Genomic DNA, 17,552 nt, shown 5'->3' with positions numbered 1-17,552 from the left:
ATCCTGTTGAGTGCCTACTGTGTGCCAGGCACTGATGCCCAGCTCCTCACCCTGCCTCCCATCTTTTCCCAGGCGGCCCTTTCTGCCCCATCCTGTACAGTGTGAGGGACTTCTCAGGGCTCCCTCTGAGAAGTGTAGAGCCCCAGCTTGACCCCCGGTCTATTCTCTGCAGACACCCAGCACACACACACGGGCTGGTCTGGTTCAAGGTGGAAACACAAGACTAAAGCTGCCAGGAGGCCAAGGTGGGACAGGGTAGGGTCCTCTCTCAGTAGGTCTTGGAGGCATTTTGGGTTCCTACTTCCTGGGACCCAACTCCTTCCACACTGGGCTCACCCTGTCTTGGGAGAGGGTGGGGGAGTACTAGTCCTGGTTGTCACGAAGTCCTCTATTCCCTGACCCCAAGAAGGGGTGGGGACTTGCCCTGCCTCTTCCCTCCTCTGCCCACCTCTCCCTCCCTCCCCTTTTCTTTCCTGGCCATCCTCCCGTGACACCTTTTCCTCTCTCTTTCCTAGGCCTCTCCTCCAAAGGTCACAGTGCCGTACTCTTAACTGAGGGCAGCCCTGCCCAGGTGTTGAGGCCAAGGTGGGGTGTATGTGGGGTATGCAATGGAGCCGGGGCCACATTGGTGACCATGTGTGGTTCTCAGCTCCTCAGTAGCTGGGCAAGGCCCCAAGCCCACCCCAAGGGATCCTGTCTGGAGTTGGAGTGGGCTACAAGGGGTCTGGGAGGCAAGGCCTCATGCTTGGGAAAGGCCAAAGGGATGTGGGGGGTGGGTAATGGGACACAATGAGGTAGTCACACGAGGCAGAGGCATGTTGGGGGTGGGGGGAGCGGACACTGGAGCACACACACACACACACACATGCTCACACACACAACCAGCCAGACAATCGGGCCAGTGTGTCTGGGGCCTCGGAGCCCAGTGAATTAGGAGTTTGATAAGGGTTTTCTCTTTCTCTCGCTTGCTGGCCTTGGACAATCTCCCCCCAGTTTTCCTCGACGCCACCCCCGGCGCTGCCAACCCTCCTCCCCCCGCCTCCCTTCTCTTCCCTGTGCCCAGACTCTTGTTCGGGGCCTTGAAACAGTGAGCTGTCTTTGTTCGAAATACAGGTGAACGGCAATCATGTGATTAACACACACACACATAAAAAGCTTTTTAACAGCGCCCGCTCGGCCTCAGAACCGCCCGGAGAGGAGCCGCCCTGGATGGACAGAGGGACGAGGGACGAGCATCTACCCAGTCGTGTCCCGGCTGCCCCGCAGTCGCCTCCAACACCCGCTGCTGCCCGCCCGCTGCCTGCCTGCCTGGCATCTCTCTTTCCCGGTGGGTCCCCACTCATCCTTCCACCCCTCAGTTCCTCCTCTTTGAGGAAAGGGCCTCCCCGCTCTCTGCCGTGTCTGTGACTGGCCTGAGACCCCCCTGGGGCAGGAGGGGTGGTTGTGGAGGGAAAGAGCCCAGAGTTAGGAGGTGGAATGTGGGGTCCCACAGCTGCCCCCTCTCTAACTCCCTGCTTCCTCCTTTGCCCTCCTTGGCCCAGCTGGGCCAGGATGGGGGTGGGGGTAGCAGTGGGCACGCTCTGTCTTCAGGAAGCCACGCTAGACAGAAGGGGCCACTCCCTCTCTGTCTCCCTTGTCCCTGCACAGACACTGCCTTCCTCTCAGGGCTGTGCTGGGCTTTCTGCTGAGCAGTGTTGGGTGAGGCAGGTGGGCCTGCAGGGGGGTGGGAAGGGCTGTCAGATGACCAGTGCTGTGTGTGTGGTTGGGGCCCCTGCTGCGAACACATCCCTGCCCACCATGCTGGCAACTGGGATCCCCTCCATCCCATCCCAGACCCTGGGAACCCAGTGTTCTCCAGCAGGGGAGGGTGAAGGACCCACACTCATTCCTGAAGAGCAGGGAGCTTGGAGAGGGGAGGGATGCTGGCTGAAGACACCTGGGCCTCTGCCCCAGCAGGACAACAGGAGGGCCAGTGTCACCTTCTGCTCCTTTCCCTGCTGGGGGTGGCAGGGGTCCCTTTACCCCTCATTCTTGACCCTTCCCCAGGGATGCCTTGACCCCCTTACCCCACCCCCCATCACCTCTCTGTCCTGAAGTGAGGGTTTGTCACCATCCATGGCAAGGTGTGGTGCCTGGTGGGCTCTGTAACCTGCCCTCTCTCTGGGTGTTTATTCCGCAGCAGAGAGGGGCCTGTGGTCTAAGCGTAATGGTGGAAATCCAGGCTTCCTTCCATGGCCCAAGGAGGCCTTTCTAGAGCAACAGAGTTTTCCTGGGACTTGGCCTGGCTTTTGTTAAGGCAGGTCCTAGATTTACTCAGAAGATGGGCCCCGGAGAGGAGGAGAGGAAAGAAATATCTGTCAGTCAAACATGAAACCCACTGATGACACTGCCTGGCAGAGCTGCCTCTGGTCAGCAGTTACCCTTCACCCCCCAGCTCCCAAGTCCTCTTCCTGAGGGAACCGGCCTGCTTTATGGAAGGCTCCACCTGTGTTCCGCACCCTGGGTCCATGGTCCCTCACCTGTCACATGGGACAATGGTCACCCTCCCTCTCTGCCTGCCCTGCAGGATACACTGAGATGAAGGTCAGGAAATCTACTGGCTGCAGAGCCAGGGGCCATGCAGGAGTGAGGGACGGTCTGGTCAAGTTGAGGCTCTGCCCCCACCTCAGTTTCCCCACACAGGCATGAGACTGTCTTCCTGACTCTCAGAGGACAGGGCTGAGATGGGATGAAGGAACACAGGGAAAGCATTTAGCACCTCTGAGTGCTGTGTGGATGCGACCTGGAGGGTTCTGGCAATCCACTCTTTAATTCTATCTGGCCTGTGCATCCTCCTACCTCCAGTTGCCCTGTGGGGGCCTTTCACAGGGCCTGGCTTGTGGATGTGGGGTTTGGCGTAGGGCAGTGTTTCTCACATGGGAAGTGCACTGGGATTCTTCAGGTTGGGGTGGGGCCTGCGGTTCTGCATTTCTAATCAGTTGCCTAGGACTGGCTCTAATTCTTGTTGAATTTAGAATCACTTGTGGAATTAAGAAAAACATACTGGGCCAGGCATGGTGACTCATTCCTGTAATCCCAGCACTTTGGGAGGCCGAGGCGGGCAGATGACCTGAGGTCAGGAGTTCGAGACCAGCCTGGCCAACATGGTGAAACCCCATGTCTACTAAAAATACAAAAATTAACTGGGCGTGGTGGCATGCACCTGTAATCCCAGCTACATGGGAGCCTGAGGCAGGAGAATCACTTGAACTCAAGAGGTGGAGGTTGCAGTGAGCCGAGATGGCGCCACTGCACTGCAGCTTGGGTGACAAGTAAGACTCTGTCTCAAACAAACAAACAACAACAACAAAAACATACTGGAGCCCAGATCCCACCCCAGACAGGTTGATTCTGAATTTCTGAGGCTGAGGTGCAGGCTTGAAGTTCCCGGGGAAATCTTCACCGAGTCTCTGGATGCTGAACCAAAATCACCAGGGATGGAGGAGCGGGCTTGGGTACTGGACCCACCAGCCAGGCAGGTTATACTGGGGTATCCAGAGAGCTTCAGGGTGTGGCAGGGGAGGAACTATGCACTGGGAAGGTGGAGGGCCGATGGGCACAGGTTAGTGGTCGAGGGCAGCATAGTGACAGACAGAAGCCGCCCTGTGGGTCTTCAGCCGAGTCTGGGTGCACTGGGGTGGCTGTGGGAGTTCCCCTGAGCAATTTCTAGGCCACCTCCACCTTTGGATAAGGCTGTGTCATCCTCAGTCTGGGGTGCAGCGGAAAGTGACTCGAAGTCAAGAAATCCTGCCACTAATACCCAAGGGGCCTTAGGCAAATCATGCTATTAACCTCTCTGGACTAGGCTTTTGCATATGTACAATGCTGATAATCTTATGCACCTGTGATATCCCCAAGTGATGAGAGAATTGAATAAGAATACACACACACACACACACCCCTACCTAGCATAGTGACTGTGACTGCTCAATAAATGTGAGTCAGAGGAAATCATTTAGCTATTAGGCCAGCACTGGGAGGTGTGGAGCATGCTCACCTCAGGTCAAGTGCACAAGTATTTACCGAGCAGCCACCGCGGCCTCACCGTCAGGAGTTTATAATTTGCCTTTTAAATCCTAATGTCAGACCAGGTGGCACTCCTGCTTGGGATGACAAGCTCCTCTGTCATGGGTGGGCCTCCTGTGCCATGCCCTTTAACAGCGAAGGCGACACTCTAGGGCCTCCCCAGGTGCTGGCTCAGCTCTGAGGGCTCCTGTCATCGGACTTCATCCTCCCAACAACCCTATGAGTAGATGCTATTATTCTCATTTTAGGAAGGAAACTGAGGCACAAATTGATTCAGCGACGGGCCTGAGCTTGCCCAGCAAATGATGGTAGGATGTGGACTGGGACCTGTGGTTGGTCCCAGCCCAACCTCTGATCACTCTGCTTTACTGCCCCTAGGCTGCAAGTGAAGCTGCAGTATTCCTGCTCCTACCTCCTTTCCTTGCCTGGGCCTTTGGGCCTGCTCTGCCTTCCCCTGGAGCACTGTTCTCCCGCTGCCTCCTGGCAATCTAGGCACTGCTGCAGCCCCACTGAGAGGTCCACTTCTGGGACACACCTTGGGCACCTTGGTTGGAATTATTTTCTCTATGACTTTCCCTCAGAGGAGTAGACACCTTCAGATGTGCTTTGCCTCCGTACTGCATGGCCTAGAGGACGGGCCAGTCTCCACTTCCTATTGGGAGCCCCTGAGGCCATGCTCAGCCTCAGCTCACCTTCCCTGAGCTGAGTTGCTGTCAGAGTTCCAAGGAGGAAAAGATCAGGGAGGCTGGAGTGGGCAGGAGTGGCTTCCTGGAGGCAAAGGGCCTGAACTCTGGGGGAGGAGGATGGCATTCCATGGCTTGTCCCAACAGGGGATCTCGCCCCTCCCTGTTTCTGGTGCAAGCTGAGGGTCTCAGACCCAGGCCAGGAAGGCAGCTCTTGGGGTTGGAATCTTCCTTCACTCCCAACTCCACCCTTTCTGGAAACCAGGAAGCTGGAGCCAGTGCCCTGCACTGCCTCTGGCAGCCCGGCCTCTGCCCTCTTCTGAGAAGCCTTCAGAGAAGTTCACTGCCCGTTCCTGCCATCTGTACGCAGCTGCTGGAAAGCCCTTCCTGGCGTCTACCCTGAGCCTTTCCAGCTGCTGGGAATTTCTGTGAATGTATCCTCTGTGCAAGGTACTGGGCCAGGAGTTGGGGCTGGGAGGTGAGAAGGACCAGACCTTGGCTTTGAGGAGTTGAGGGTTTGATAGGAGAGACCTACATAGAAACCTGGAACCTGGCCCAGCGAAACAGGCAGCTGGAGCTGGGCCTCTGGACCCCAAGGGCTGGGGTCAAGACCCAATGGCTGTAGAGGCCCTGTGTTGCCTTGGCAACCTTCTTCCCTCTCTGGGCCTCAGTTTCCCCATCTATAAAACGAGTGGCAGGCTAGCTGATCTCTGAGAATGTTTCCATATTTGATAACCCACGAATTGTGTTTCAAAACAAGAGGCCCATGCCTGATCCAGTGTTTGCAAGGTGATGCCTCAGACCCTTGGTGTTCCTCAGGACACTGGTAGGCATCTCTTGAAAGACATTTGGGAAACACTGCTTTCTGCTTCCTCTTTTTAGAAATGCAAGGGCGGGAAGTGGTGGTTCACACCTGTAATCCCAGTACTTTGGGAGGCCAAGGTAGGAGGATTGCTTGAGCCCAGGAGCTCAAGACCAGCCTGGACAGCATAGTGAGACCCCAGTCTCCATTATTATTATTATCAACATTATTTGAGACTGAGACTGACTCTGTTGGCCAGGCTGGAGTGCAGTGGCATGATCTCGGCTCACTGCCACATCCACCTCCCGTGCTAAAGTGATTCTCCTCCCTTAGCCTCCCAAGTAGTTGGGACTACTGGCGCATACCACCACACCCAGCTAATTTTTTGTCTTTTTATTAGACGGGGTTTCACCATGTTGGCCAGGCTAGTCTTGAACTCCTGACCTCAAGTGATTTGCCTGCCTTGGCCTCCCAAAGTGCTGGGATTACAGATGTGAGCCACCGCACCTGGCCACCATTATTTTTTTTTAATTTAAAAAGTGTTTAAGTAAAGAGATGCATTGCCTCTAAGCATGCTAAAAGTTCTGAATTCTGCAGTTAAAAACTGCTCTTTGTTTAAAATATTTAATATGAATCTTCAATTTATTATTCTATTATTTTTTACCACCTATTAACATCTTGTAGAGTTTTTGATGGAAACCAGTTTCACCCTGTTCTGGAGAGGACATAGTTGCCTAAGGTGGATGTGGAGGCACCATGGCCTCTGAGTGACATGTGCATGTTCCTTACTTTGGGGTCACCTTGCCTTGGTTTCTAACTCTGTTCAGACCTGTTTGACATGTACCAGGTGACTACTCAGTGTCAGGCCAGGGAAGCAGCTGAATAGAATATGGCACTGACCCCCAGTTCCCTGTGTTTCCATGCCTTCAGAGTTCTCATTGTCCTGAATTGTCCCTGCTGGGGTGTGGACTTGAGGGCTGGGTCTTTCCCGCCTCCTCCGTGGTGCCTGTTACATAGGAGTGATGTCAGCAGAGGAAGGGCTTGCATGGAAGAGAATGTGTGCAGGCAGCACGCGGGGAAGGAATGAGCACACGCTCCTGAGTCAGACACTCCAGGTTTAAAAAACATTGTTAGAGATGGGGTCTCAAACTCTTGGGCTCAAGTGATCCTTCCTCCTCAGCCTCCTGAATAGCTGGGACTACAGGTGTGTGCCGCCATGCCTGGCTCTAGCCCCAGGTTTGAATCCTGACACCTCCATTTGTTAGCTGTGTGTCCTTGGCAAATGAATGAAGGTCTCTGAGTCTCAGCTTCCTTCCAGGTTGTGGTGAGGATTAAAGCAGATAATGTATGTAAACACTTAAGACAGGGTCTGGCGCATGACAGAACCCAGTAAATGGTGGCTATTGTTACCAGCAGCTTGGGGATCTGCCGCCAAGGTGGCTGTTGGTTGACCTTGGGTTTTAGAGTAGTCATTGCTGCTTTTTTTTTTTTTTTTTTTTTTTTTTTGAGACAGTCTCACTCTTTCACTGTGTTGCCTAGACTTGAGTGCAGTGATGTGATCTCAGCTTACTGCAACCTTTGCCTCCCAGGTTCAAGCAATTCTCCAGCCTCAGCCTCCCAAGTAGCTGGGATTACAAGTGCACCCCACCACACTTTGCTATTTTTTTTTTTTTTTTTTGAGACGGAGTCTCGCTCTGTCGCCCAGGTTGGAGTGCAGTGGCCGGATCTCAGCTCACTACAAGCTCCGCCTCCCGAGTTTTTAGGCCATTCTCCTGCCTCAGCCTCCCGAGTAGCTGGGACTACAGGCGCCCGCCACCTCACCCGGCTAGTTTTTTGTATTTTTTTAGTAGAGACGGGGTTTCACCGGGTTAGCCAGGATGGTCTCGATCTCCTGACCTTGTGATCCACCCGTCTCGGCCTCCCAAAGTGCTGGGATTACAGGCTTGAGCCACTGCGCCCGGCCACACTTTGCTAATTTTTATATTTTTAGTAGAGACAGATGGGGTTTCACCGTGTTGCCCAAGTTGGTCTCAAACTCGTGACCTCAGGTGATCCACCTGCCTCGGCCTCCCAAAATGCTGGGATTACATGCATGAGCCACCGCGCCCGGCTCCCCAGCTAATTTTTATATTAGTTATTGCTTCTTATCCTGTCAAAATGCTGCCCTCAGATGTTCCCCATCTGCTCCCAGTCACCACGGAGGCTGCAGAGCCAGGGCCGATGGCCATCCATCGAACCAAAGCAGAAGGGGAAGCAAGTGACCAAGCTCACATGACTGTTTAGTCATGGAATTAGACATGTCTGCTGTGACGTTTTATCCCCAGGGTTCCTGGGGACCTACCCTAGGCAAGCTCCTGCTGTCTGTGGGGTAAAGAGGGGTGAGTGTGCCCCTTGTCTTTAGGGAGCTTGTTCATTCATACATGTCTAGACACTAGACAACATGGTGCAGACATGTATGAGGATTAAGAGAGTGGTGAAGGTGGAGGGAAGGAAGAGAGGGGGCAGAGGGGACCGATGGGTCCATTGGTGTTGTCCCTGGAGCGGAAAAGAGCTGTCTTTAAACATGGTCTGAGCAGGGTGGGCTGCGCATGGCTGATGAGACCTTTGTCCTTTCACCACTGGCAGGCAGCTGGCAGCTTGGGGGAAGGGGCTTGTCAAAGTTGCCCAGCTTAGGAAGTGACAACCGAACTGAATCTTCTCATTCCAAATTCCTTGTCATTTTCCTCTGTGATCCAGGCCATTGCCCCAGACCAGGGCTGGGCAGGAAGGGAGCTCAGCCCGCCCATCTTCCTGCTCTCACCCAGTTCACTGCTGTCCCTTAAAGGTAAAAATGGGGTGATCCAGTCAGAATTCAGCGTTTGTCTGACCTTGGAGGATCCTCCTTGCCGACATAAGGTTTCCTTATTCTTCGCTGATGTCACTTGTTAATGAAAATGGGAACCGAGTGATGATGAGCTGAGCTCGGGAGCCAGAGACCAGAGTTCAAGGCTGGCCCTTGCCCCACTTACCAGTGAGATTGGGATAAGTTAAGTAACCTTCCCATGCCTCAATCTCCTGTCTGTAAAATGAGAATCACGATACTTGCAGTGTCACAAGGATGAAAAGAAGTAAGGAATGGCAAGTGCTCAGCCTAGCACCTTTGACAAAAACAAGACCTAGTAGTTGCCTCTTTCAGTCGTTTCAACTGCCAGTTAATGCCCTGCATTTTCCAGGTGGGATGGCTTATGTCTTGGGTATAATCAAGCCCAGGAAAACCTCTTCCCTGTCTAGGGCACAGAGTTGAGCTTACTGAGGTCATGACAGGGACTCAGGCACAGCCCTGGGGTGTGTTCACGTGTCAGGGGCTTCAGTTCACACAGGAAGTGTAATATCTGCCAGGCTGCCAGGCTGAGGGTCTCACACACACCCACCCCAGCTCACCTTCAGCTGTGTGTGCTTCACTGTGCACAGGTGTTGTTTTGTTTTGTGTTGTTTTTGAGATAGGGTCTCACTCTGTGGCCCAGGATGGAGTGCAGGGGTGCCATCATGGCTCACTGCAGCTTCTACTTCCTGGGCTTAATCGATCCCCCACCTCAGCCTTCCAAGTAGCTGGTTCTACAGGTGCCAGTCACTGTGCCTGGCTAATTTTTTTTTTTGAGACGGAGTCTCCCTCTGTCTCCCAGGCTGGAGTGCAGTGGCGTGATCTCAGCTCACTGCAAGCTCCGCCTCCTGGTTCGCGGCATTTTCCTGCCTCAGCCTCCTGAGTAGCTGGGACTACAGGTGCCCACCACCACGCCCGGCTAATTTTTTGTGTTTTTAGTAGAGACGGGGTTTCACCGTGGTCTCGATCTCCTGACCTCGTGATCCGCCCTCCTCAGCCTTCCAAAGTGCTGGGATTACAGGCATGAGCCACCGCGCCTGGCCAATTTTGTAGAGACAGGGTTTCCCCATGTTGCCCAAGCTGGTCTTATTGAACTCCTAAGCTCAAGCTATCCTCCCACCTTGGCCTCCCAAAGTGCTGGGATTACAGGTGTGTGTTACCTGCACAGGTGTTTTATATTTGCCTCACCTCTCTACCAGGTGGCAAATTGAGAAATCAGAGAGTTTAGGGCTGAGAACCAAGAGTTGAAATCTCAGTGACTCTGCTTTGGCAGGTGCAGTGGGAGGAGCTGCTCCCGACTGCCAAGGTCCCAACTCCTGCTGTGTGATCTTGGGGAAGCCAGCCACCCTCTCTGGTACATTCTCCACCAGTGCCTGGAGGGAGTTGGCCTCTGACATCTATCAGATTTGCTATCAGGAGCTTTAGGGCTCTACTGAGACAGGCCCACATTTGCTTTTGTTTCCCATGTTTTGTCCCCCAAGTGCTCGGGGTTGGACATGTGAGCACACAGCAGATGCTCAATAAGTGCTTGCTGAACCTCAGTGATCAGAGAGAGCTCGGTGGGCCTGTCTGCTGGGTCTGTCATTCCCTTAGCACTGCGGAGGGAGTCCTCTCACATCCCTCCCTGCAGCCTCCTCCTGGGGGATCTTCATGAGGGCAGCTTCCGTAAGTCCTCAGTGATCAACTGAGTGTCCGAATGAATGAATGAATGGTGAGGACAGAATGGGGGGTAAAAAGCCGGGAGAGGCCAGGCACAGTGGCTCACACCTGTAATCCCAGCACTTGGATTGCTTGATCCCAGGAGTTGAAGACCAGCCTGGGCAACCCCATCTTTACCTTGTTATCATGGCAAAATCCCATCTCTACTAAAAATTAAAAAAAAAAAAAAATTAGCTGGGTGTGGTGGTGTGTGCCTGTAGTCCCAGCTACTCGGGAGGCTGAGTGAGAGAATCACCTGAGCCTGGGAAGTTGAGTCGGGGAAGTGAGTCTTGATGGTGCCACTGCACTCTATCCTGGGCAACAGGAGTGAGACTGTCTCAAAAAAAAAAAAAAAAAAAAAAAAAAGAGCGAGGAGGACGCTGAGGGTTAGATGAAGCTGTCCAGGGCCTCTCACTGATGGAGGTGGTCGTGACTCCAAGTCCAGTGCTCTTCCTTCTTCTGGAGCAGGGACACCCTGGGGGACCAGGCTGGTTTAATGGGCAGTCAAGCCCCTGAGGACCTAGGGAAGAGGAGGAGGGCATGGGGGATCTGAGCCAGCTCCACCCCTTCCCCCAACAGGCAGGAAGGACAGGGCAGATCTGTCAGCTTCAGACACCACTGCCCCAGGGGACCCAGCCCTGAGCCCAGGGAGACAGGGAAAGAGGGGGGGACAGGAAGCACCCGGGTCTTCCCCTCCTCCCTTTTGCCCCACCCTCCGCCCCCATCTCTGGCGAGAGAGCTCGCAGCCCCAGGCCTTGGCACTAGGGGGACAAGGGCGGGGTGATGGGGGACAGAAATCCCGTTCTGGGCAAATCCCTTCCTCTCCCTCATTTGGTTTCTGGCCTCAAATTGGGGACTGCCCTGGCAGTCCCTGGAGAGCTTGGCTGGGGCCTTGAGGCAGGAGGGATGGAGCAAGAGGGAGAGGGCACTGCCCACTTATGCCCTTCCTGTGTGCCCAATCCTGTGCAGACCTAGCTGCAGTGTCACTCGACAGGAGGAAGAGCACTGGGCAGGACCTGGGAGACCTCACTGAAATTCTCTGTCGAGAATTGCTGTGTGACCTCGGGTGGGGCACAGCCCCTCTCTGGCCACTGTTGTTCTTCTCATCCGCCAATGTGGTCCAAACCTAGGGCCAAAGATCACAAGCCCTTTGAGGAGTTTTAAAAGACTAATTCCCAGGCCCCATTCTGAGTGGTAGATTTGGGTGGGACATCTGTATTTTTAAATCTTCGCTGCTATTATGATGCACCTGGTGGAGGCACTACTGCCGTAGATGCTCTAAGGGCCCCTCCCCAGCCTCAAAACTCCCACCCCTAGGGCAGGCCACCCCACTCCTGTGTCCTGCTCTGGAAGGCAAGGATGGCAGTGGCTGGCTGCATCCTCTGGGGTGCCAGCTGGGACACAGGTGGCAGGCCGTGGGGAGCAGGGTGCTGCCTGGGGAGGGTGTGCACTGTGGATCTGCCAGGAACAAATACAGAGGGGCCTGGGAGGGCCCTGAGCTTCCCAGCCAGAGTCTCCCCTCCATCCCCTCTTCTGAAGGCCTCTTCCCCCTGACCTTTCTCCCTTCTTTTCCACTTCGGCCTCCGTCTTGTTTCTTTCTCTGTCCATTGCTCCCTCCTTCTCCTCTTTCTGTCCCCAGCCTCCTCTCTCTGGGAAGCTTTTTAATTTTGACCCCACATCCCACAGTTGGTTGCTCCTGCCTCTTGGTGTCCTTCCTGTCCTGGCCCTCCTGCCCTGGTTCCCTGTCTCTCTCCAGCCCTGTCTCTGTCTCTCCCTGTTTTTCTCTCCCTGATACGTTCTCTCTCTCCCTCCCTCCCTCCATAAATTTCTCTGTCTCTGCCCTGTGCCACCTCTCATCTTCCCTGCCTCTGTAAATGTGGGGAGGACCCTGGAAAATGACAGAGGTGGGGAAAGCTGACAAGTTAGAGAAACCAAGGCTTGTGGAAACCGTGGCAGCCCGCAGTCTTCCCCACCTGGCTCCAGCCCACCTTCCCCAGGCCACCTGGCTCTGTCCCCTGCACACCCTGGGTCACCCTGCCCCTCCCTCGTGCCTGTGCCCGGCTCCGCATCTCCCTCTTCCCATTTCCAGCTTCCCTGACACTGCCTTGGGGCCCTTTCTCTGGCTGTCCTGGGGACCTCACCTCCTGTGAGCCCACAGCTCACTGTCTGTCGAGGGGGTATAGGCAGGAGGTGAGGATGCGTCCGAGCCTCCCTGGGACACGACCCTCACTGAGTCATGGACTGCAGGATTTGTGCCATCTCCTGGCACGAGAGCCAAGGTTGCCCAGATTGACGGAAGAGCAGGTGTTTGTGTCCCCTTCCGGTGAGAGCTTTCCAGCACCCAGAGAGCCAAGATGGCTTGCAGAATTGGGGAAGAGGCAGGGAGAGGGTGAGAAGTGGAAATGGAGGGGCATGTTCTCCCCCTCCCGGGGCCTCAGTTTCTCCTCACAAACTTTTCCCTCTCTCTCATTGTCTAAGTTAGCCTTTCCTTCCCGCCTCTGGTGCGATTGGGGGTGGGGTGGGGCAGGGAATGAGGGGAGGCTGGGCTTTTACTCAACAGAGCAATTTCTCCTGTGATCAAAAGAGGCCATGGCCGCCTCATCTCTCCTCAGAGACCTGCCCTGACAGGTGGTGTCCTGCCTCCAGTCCGTGTTAACCCCCTCAAGGCCAGGGCTGGGCTGAGGGTCTGAGCCTCCCACCTGCCACTTGAAGGGACCTCCCTGGGGTCCGGAGACATCATACTGGCCCTGGGGAGGCTGTGGACTCTGGGCCTCGCACTTACATCTGGACAGGCCTTCTGGCCTCCAGGGCCTGGCGAGAACCTCAGGTGAAGAGTTGCTGTTAGGCTCCCTGGGCAGGTTGGGGTGGTCCTGCTGTCCCACCCTGGAGACTTTATTCCAGGGGCTCTGGGCTGGAAGGAGCCCCTATTCCTTCCAGACTCCCTCTCTGCACCCTCCCCACTGCTGGCCCTGTGGCCCTGGGTGTGGGACGTGCAGAGGACTGGCCAGGAGAAGGGTTAAGTCAGGGACTCTTGGGATGGCTTTGGCCACGGCCATTCCTCTGGGAGAAGAGAACAAGGGGCCCATTCTGTGTGTGGGAATTAATAGCAAAGAGTCATCTGGGGTGTCACTCAAGCACTGATCGACTCCCAGAGGAATGTGAGAGGGAGAGAGAGAGAGAGGAGAGGAGAGGTGTGGTGGGGGCTGAGACGGAGATGTCAAAGGCAGGGCATTAGGGTCTGGCTGGTACAGGAGCCCACCCTGGTAGGTGGGCCCGCTGCCCCAAGATGGGTCCTGCTTTTCACCACAGATGCGCCCCCGCCCCTACACAAGATGAAGACCCCCTCCTGTCATTCCCTAACCCAGGGCCTCCCACTTCTGTCTTCATTCCCAGACGGCCGTACCCTCCACCCCGAGGTGGGCCTGTTGGACAGCTGGCCCTGAGTTCCTGGGCTCTCGCAGTCTGCTCCCATCTTTGCTGAGAGATCCAGGTGCTCCTTGTGGGAACTGCCCTGGGGATGGTACTGTGGAGTGCCAGCCTGGGGTCCTGAGTTGTCTCAGGATCCAGGAGCCCCACTTGCCTGGCTCCAGGCCCAGTTCAGACACATTCCTACCAGGTGGCTGCAGGCATCTTTGGCTGCCTGTGTGTTGGGACGCTGGAGCTTGTCAGCCATCACAGGGGGCTCAGCCTTCCTCATCTGCTCAGGCCCCTGTGGCAGCCTCAGCCTGGCCTGTGGGTGAGGACCAGCAGGCCTCCCGACATCTGAATGTCACAGCCTAAGAAAGGCCTTGGCGGGGCTCCAGGAGGCCTAGGAGGGCATGGCGCCCGCCTGCTCCAGTTGTGGGGCTGAGTCAGAATCCTTCCAGGTCATTTGCCTCTGGGTGCCCTGACACCCCTTCCCCTCCCCAGGATCTCAGCCTGGCCACCGAGCTGAAATGAGCCTAGACTCTGTGGGATGCAGAGGCAGTGGGGTGCAGAGGATGAGGGCTTTGGGGCAGTCAGAGCAGGGTACCCCTCTCCCTGGCTCTGTGACCTGGGCAGAGCTCCTTTGTCTCTCTGAGCCCCGGGGTTTCCTCTTGAAAATGGGTCATATCATAACTGGCAGGTTCAGAAGTGAGAGAAGGTAACAGGTGTCAAGTGCCCGACACAATAGCCAACCACTGTGTGTTGTTATTTTTATTATGATGATTATTGTTATTGGAGGACTGGGCAGCCTCCACTGCTGTTGGGCTGGAAGGCACACCGTGCACACCATTTGACTGCCTGGATCTGCACCTGGCAGCCTGTGCCCGCTCGGTGAATCGTAGGGATCCCAGCGCTGTTCCTCCTCAGCTGTGGTTTTGGCGAGGGTGAGCTTCCAGGCCCCCCAGACCTCCTGTGTGCCAGCGTCATTTCCATATCTGGTGACTCATCCTGCTGGTCCTGCCGGAACACGATGCCTCCCCTGACGGCATGGTGCAGGCACAGTGTGTGCAGCCACGGGCCTCAGTTCCTCCCCTGGGGGTTGGCCACCTGCGCCCCCCACGGTAGACTGGCATGTTGAAGCCTGAAGGGAGCTTAGCGGTTGTCCAGCTGGATCTTCTTCTTATACTGACAGGGAGCTGAGGTCTAGAAAAGAGAGGGCCTTTCTGGGGCACTGTGGAGTAAACAGAGCTGGCAGGCCCTTCTACATTGGACTGGGAGTCTGGACTCCTGGGTTATTGCCCAAACTTGGATGCTAGGGGCCAAGTGGGCTGGGAAAATTCCTTACTCATAGCTGGGGTGGGGAGAGGACACATGGAGAAAGAAGGTGGAGCCTTTTGCAAACTAAAGTGCTTTCCAAATATGGGGGGTTATTAGGAGGATGGCTTTGGGCCCCACGAGATGGTGCTGACCCTGTGTTTGTCTGCAGTCTGTGCAGGACACTAGGGTGGTTGGTGCCACCAGTCCAGGGGCTGCTGGACACAGGCCACCCCCCCCCCCGCAGAGGAATAAGCCAACACCATTGAGGAGGGGGCAGCCCAGGGCTCCCTGCCTGGCTTTGGAGGTGTAGGGTGTTTGAAATAAAATTCTTCAACATGCTCAAAGTGAAACTAGCTTCCTTTGGGAACATACGGAGACCACAGGCACTCAACAGGGGCTGACGAGGACCCACCAACTCCGCTGTGGGCTCCATCCCTGCCCTTGGGCTCATAGTTTGGTGACCTCGGCATTCATTATTTTCATTCTAGTTCTCAGTACAGTGCTTGGCACATAGTAGGAACTCAGGAAGTGTTTATGGGATGGAATGGGGTGATGACGTTGAGGCAAGATTAAGGGTATGAATGGAGATGACATCTGCGTCTTGCCTGGAAGCAGAGGGGAGGAAAAGGAGCAAGTGACGAGTGGCGGCTGGCATGGGTGCAGCGCCACTGAGAGAAGGGGTTGAGAGAGGTTAGAGAAGGAATGGAGTCAACACTCCTGAGAGCCCTTCTTTGCCCTGTGGCCTCTTACTTGCAAGCTAGTTCCCCTCTCTGAGGCTCAGTTTCCTTATCTGTAACACAGGGATAATAGGATTTATTCATGAGTTGTTTGTTGCAAGGCTCAAGAATGGTAACACATGGGTCCTGACAGGCTCTCAACCATGCCTCCTGGACACCCAGTGTGTTGTGAACAGAGATCTTTAGAAAGAACAGATAAACATTACAGAAGTATCTTATAGAGACACAGTTGACAGATACATAAATAATGTGAGTTGCATCATATTAGATTCAGAGAGACTAAAGATAGATTTTTAGGGGAATTTGTGAATTTACTCATTTTGGGGATGAGCGCTGGGATGGAGACAGTGAACCCTTGACATTGGAGGCTCCGGGATTATAGAGTTGCTTTGTGGTTTTTTTGGGGTGGAGTCTCACTTTGTTGCCCAGGTGGAGTGCTGTGGCGTAATCTCCACTCACTGCAACCTCTGCCTCCCAGGTTCAAGCGATTCTTCTGCCTCAGCCTCCTGAGTAGCTGGGATTACAGGCATGTACCACCATGCCTGACTAGTTTTTGTATTTTTAGTAGAGATGGGTTTTCGCCATGTTGGCCAGGCTGGTCTCCAACTCCTGACCTCAAGTGATCTGCCCGCTTAGGCCTCTCCAAGTGCTGGGATTACAGGTGTGAGCCACCTCGCCTGGCCAAGTGTTTTTTTTGTTTGTTTGTTTTTTGTTTTTTGTTTTTTTTGGTGGAATCTCACTCTGTTGCCCAGACTGGAGTGCAGTAGCGTAATCTTGGCTCACTGCAACCTCTGCCTCCTGGGCTCAAGCAATTCTCCCACCTCAGCCTCCTGAGTAGCTGGGACTACAGGCACCTGCCACCATGACCGGCTAATTTTTGTATTTTTAGTAGAGACTGGGTTTCGCTATGTTGGCCAGGCTGGTCCCGAACTCCTGACCTCGGGTGATCCGCCCGTCTCAGCCTCTCAAAGTGCTAGGATTAGATGCGTGAGCCACCACACCCGACCTTTTTTTAAAATTTATTTTTCCCCCCAAACTTGGACAAAGCATATCACTTACAGACTTTTTATTGGGCTACAAAAATGCTTAAGAACTAAAGAAGAAAACTCCAGTTCCAAAGTATGCAAAAATAGCAAAATAGAAATTACTCAAAATTTTAAATGGAAAATGAAAAAGACCCTTTAAAACTTGTTTATAGCCAACCAGTTCTATGTAGCATGCGATGTGGGTACATTTCAACATGCCTGATGCAATGTGGGGTCAGTGGGACCCAAAAGAGTCTTATGAAGTGTCCAGGGCACTGCAGCCACCGCCTCCCGGCCTCAAGCAATTCTCCCACCTCAGCCTCCTGAGTAGCTGCAATCACAGGCACCTGCCACCATGCCCGGCTAATTTTTGTATTTCTAGTAGAGACCGGGTTTTGCCATGTTGGCTGGGGCCATGGGGCTGGGGTTGCTCAGCAAAGGGAGCTGTGTCTGGGGGCAACTGAGAAGGGCTTCCTGGTGGAGGTGATGTTTGGGTGCAACCTTACAGAGAGAGAAGGGATTGAATAGAGGGAAAAATGGCCTGGTGGTGACTTTTGAGTCTTGAGGTAAAGGGAGATGTGTGAGCAAAGGTTCAGAGAAAGGAACGCACATGGAGAGTTAGAGAGAAAGGTGAGATACTTGGCATGCAAGATACTTTGGAATTAGGATGTGGAGAACAGGGGAGGGGTTAGGGTGACTGTAGAAAGTTTGGTAGAGGCTTATGTACCAGGCTTGGACTTTATCCTAAGGTCAATCAGGAACCATGAGTGAGACAGAGTCTGGCTCTGTTGCCCAAGCTGGAGTGCAGTGGCACGATCTCGGCTTACCGCAACCTCTGCCTCCCAGGTTCAAGCAATTCTTCTGCCTCAGCCTCCTGAATAGCTGGAATTATAGGCGCGCACCACCACACCTCGCTAACTTTTGTCTTTTCAGTAAAGATGGGGTTTCACCATGTTGGCC

General features: G+C 54.4%; 1 protein-coding gene and 1 pseudogene across 3 annotated transcripts in view; both read left to right on the top strand.

Moving 5' to 3' along the window:
- POLR2F (RNA polymerase II subunit F) overlaps positions 1-17,552 on the top strand; it is a 92,236-nt gene that overhangs the window by 34,344 nt on the left and 40,340 nt on the right. Inside the window, exons 6-8 of one of the 3 annotated variants that reach the window (XR_003121454.1) lie at positions 73-245; positions 1,114-1,327; positions 2,301-3,329. The exons of the other annotated variants lie outside the window; for them this stretch is intronic. The gene's annotated coding sequence lies outside the window, so the exon portion shown is untranslated. Of the gene's footprint in view, positions 1-72; positions 246-1,113; positions 1,328-2,300; positions 3,330-17,552 lie in introns of those variants that run through there. 3 annotated transcript variants of the gene reach the window in all.
- LOC112632841 lies at positions 1,069-2,371 on the top strand (annotated as a pseudogene).

The sequence above is a fragment of the Theropithecus gelada genome, chromosome 10 (genome assembly GCF_003255815.1).
Source record: "Theropithecus gelada isolate Dixy chromosome 10, Tgel_1.0, whole genome shotgun sequence".
NCBI lineage: Eukaryota > Metazoa > Chordata > Mammalia > Primates > Cercopithecidae > Theropithecus > Theropithecus gelada.
The sequence above is the reverse complement of the archived record's forward strand: the minus strand, read 5'-3'. Positions and strand labels throughout refer to the sequence as shown.